Raw genomic sequence first — 3,854 nt, 5'->3', positions numbered from 1 at the left:
AGATTTCTAAGGAAAATGGATGCCAAATTGGGAAGGACCATATGTTGAAAATTCATAAAGGACATCTTGAAACTAAATGAGGTCTCAAGTTGAAAACCTGCAAAGGGTGGCTTGAGTGTCATTTAAATTCAGGATTTATATGTGGTGGAGGTTCTGAATTAATTTTGAAGTTGAAAGGGCTCCTTATTTGAACGGTAATGTGAAATGGTGATCAGGGTTGAGACTGGAGATTTAATAGTCTCGATTAAAAAACCATAAAAAATTGATGGCATACTAGATTCAATACTAGTTTATAGCATCCAACATCTGAATATTTGGTAATCTAGAGGGAACGTCACACCCTTATGCATTGTCACAATTCTCAAGATCCCTTTAACATAAGCTACACTTAAGTCACTCTACGGCATGGCAGTTCAAAAGCATTCATATTATTGATATCTGGGGACACGTACTCCACTTTTTTTAGTTAAAAGTTTGCCATGTATTTACAAAAAAAAACTCTTTACATTTATATCAATAAAAAGAGGTCATTTTCTTGTTAACTCCCTTTTACAAGCTTCTTACTTTGAAATTAAAAACATGTAGTTTAACTTGAAAAACATGGGATCATCGTGTATTATTGTACAAAAAGTTTTGGAAAGTGCAGGTGTTCTAAAGCTGACAATGGTTTTAGCATGAGGCTTGTATAGTGATAGGTTACAGGAAATTAAAACCTTGGAGTACATAAAAGGTTTCATCAAGTTGGAGATAATCCAAGACGTTTATCACTAATCAAGTAGTTGGTCATGAATAATGTCGGATTTCAAGAAGGAACAAAACCAAAGTCATATCCAATCAAAGAGTATATGATCAAGACTGTCAATTGGGGTGAATTAGTCATGATTTTTGTGCCCAAGATTGACCGAGTCATAAGACGACCAACGAAAGAGGGTTCTTATTTGAAAAAGAAAATACATTAAAATTGCATTATTTCACACATTTTAGGCATAAATAGGATCACGACATTCATAAAAGGCATGATAATAAATGCAAGTGAGTATTTACAGGTCTTCCAAAATAACGTTGAAGGTTGAAGATGTTGAAACCTTAAGATAAAAGTAACCAATTCAAAGTCCCAAAAAGGGGAGGTTCAAATGGCACTCGAGTAAGGGCAGATTCCCATATTTGGTGGTTGCAAGATGATTTTCCAAAGGAGAAATTGATTTTCAAAGATCCTCCTAAGTTCTAAACCTTCAGGTAAGATGTTTTCAAATTGTCAAACATACACTAATAAGTGATAATGTTTAAATTTCAGATTCGATCTTCTTGAGGAGAAGAGAATCAAATTAAGTTTGATTCAACCTTCCCCGAAGAGAAGTGAAGTGAATCAAAAATTTTCAAGATCTAATTACCCTAAAAAGAGGAACATATTCTTCTTCTTTTAGATTTGATCTTCCTGAATAGCAGCGAAATAAATCTACTTTGATTCAACATTCTCTGAAGAACAGTGAAGTGGATCAAATTTTTTCATGTCTATCTCCCCTAAAGAGTAGTGGACCAGATTCTTCTTTCAGATTTGGTCTTCCTAAAGAGCAATGAAGCAAATCGACTTCGATTCAACCTTCCCTGAAGAGCAACGAAGTGAATAAAAAATTTTCAGATCTGATTACCTAGAAAAACAATGGGGCATATTACATCCGACTTACCCTGAAATTGCAATGGAGCGAATTACCTTTTTGAACTGGTAACAACTGAACAAAATTCGTATCTATTCGTCTTTGCCTATTTTTACTTACACAATAATAAGCAAAGAGGGGCAACTGGGATTTCGTGTATATATATACTCACATATGATACTATTAATTAATGTTTAGTGTTCTAGGTTAATAATTTCTATTAAATATATATGTAAGTTAATTAATATATAATATGTTATATATAGTGGGTGCGAGTATATATTATTATGTGTGAATATATATGTGTCTTATGCATGGGTGTGTTTATACATATACATCATTATCATTTATTATATGGTTATATCATTACTTATATTTATGTATATGTACATATATAACATTATATATATATATATATATATATATGAAGGTATGAGTGTGTGTTTATATTATATACGTATAAATATATATTATATGCGAGTCTATGAATATATATAAATAATTAAATCAAATATATTTACATACATAAAATACTAATTTAATTTGCACTAATCTTTATCAATGTCATTTGCAGACCCTAATTACAAAACCAAATACAAATGACCTTAATATGAAGACCCAGAGTAAGGATCTAATGATTCATACCAGCATCCAAGTTTAGGGTTTAACACCAACTACTACCACCGTCGCAAAACGTCAAGCGTTAGATCCAATCAATGATCCAAAGGCTCAGTTTCCAATCAAGGATTCCAACTATTTGTTATTCCAACGCACGCGATGCACGCTCGCCTCTTATGCTCCCACACACCAGAACCTCTCTCGCCCAGCCCATGTGCTCATGCCTTGGTCCCCCACACGTTCACGCGTCTGTCTCTGTTGCACCTGAGCACCTACAACGGTTGTGTATTCCCCTTCCATACTCCCTCAACAATGGCAGAGCCACCCCGAAGCAAAACTCCAACAGTCCCTCGCATGCAAACAAGGAAAATATCAGGGAAAAAATAAATAAAAAAAGAGGCAGAGGGGATATAACGGCAAGAAAAGAGCAGAAAAAGTGGGAGGAACCTCATTAAAAAAAGATATCACCTTTCCAACAGCAACACAAAACCAAAAAAAAGTTATTTTTCTCTTCAGCAACTGAAAAACAAAAGAAAAGGTCCCTTTTTTATTTGAGTGAGCATCCAAATACCCAAAAAAAGGGGAAAAAGAGTGATGAAAGGCAAAGATCTTACCTTTCCCATTGGAAAAGGGGCATCGCCGTCATCTTTTGGAGTAAAAACCCCCTAAGCCGAAGGTAATCTGTTTCTTGGATTTTATTTGGGGAGTTTTGAGGAGTATCTCATCGGGTTTGGTCGGTTTTAAGGGTCGGGAAGAGAAGCGAGAGTGGTGTAGGAAGTTTTAGGCTCCTAGTCGGAGCTGCCAATTAAAGGGAGACGACCATGGTGTCGTTGGTTTAAGGAAAGAGAACGAAATAAGAAAAGAGAGAAGGTTGGGGAGTTGAGAGAAAATGACGAGCTTTAGAAAAAAAAAGGGGACTGATTCAAATGAGCTAGTTTTTTTCTTTACCCAAAATATCATATTCATATCACTTCCAAAACGACAGCGTTTCGGAAGTTACGGCAACCTGTGTCTAACGGTGATGGTTTATTCACTTTATGGGCCATGCAAATTTTCATTTTAATTTATTTTAGTCCTCATATCAAGGTTTTCATATTTGTAATTTTGTCTCTATATTTTACGCATATTCCAGTCCAGTCCCAAGTATTATTTTCTTTAATTTATGTTGTTTTAGACATTTGGCCTCTAAATTTTTGCATGTTTCATTTTAGTATATGTTGCTTGTTTGTATTTCATACTATTTATACATTCAACGTGTCATTTCGTGATTCGCATTTTAGTCCAACGCCTATTTTGGGATTATTTTGGCTCTAGTGCCTGAAAGATAGGACTTTTGTGCTTTATTTCGTAGTATTTATTGGTAAAATTAGATTTGCAGTTCCTTTTAATTTGGTCATATGTTTTTTTAAATTCACTTATTTTCCATTTCTTCCATTTTAGGTCTGCCATGTTTGCATTTTTATATTTGGGTCCACCGTTATATTTATGTACATATTGCCATGAATATTTATGTGTGCTTTTCTTGGGCTTCTTGTGAACATCGTGCATATATTATAATGCATCATTTAAATTAGGGATTGT

The 3,854-nt window shown here is 34.3% G+C and overlaps 1 long non-coding RNA gene across 1 annotated transcript; it reads right to left on the bottom strand.

Annotated features, from left to right (window-relative positions):
* Positions 1 to 2,177: 2,177 nt before the first annotated feature.
* Positions 2,178 to 3,183, bottom strand: LOC120170989. The gene is made up of 2 exons (XR_005520834.1): positions 2,888 to 3,183; positions 2,178 to 2,792 (listed from the first exon to the last, which is right to left on the bottom strand). It is a non-coding gene; the product is annotated as an uncharacterized LOC120170989 (long non-coding RNA).
* Between the last annotated feature and the right edge of the window lie 671 nt (positions 3,184 to 3,854).

This window comes from Hibiscus syriacus, unplaced genomic scaffold (assembly GCF_006381635.1).
Source record: "Hibiscus syriacus cultivar Baekdansim isolate YM2019G1 unplaced genomic scaffold, ASM638163v2 tig00111806_pilon, whole genome shotgun sequence".
NCBI lineage: Eukaryota > Viridiplantae > Streptophyta > Magnoliopsida > Malvales > Malvaceae > Hibiscus > Hibiscus syriacus.
This window is presented reverse-complemented; position numbering and strand designations above follow the sequence as displayed.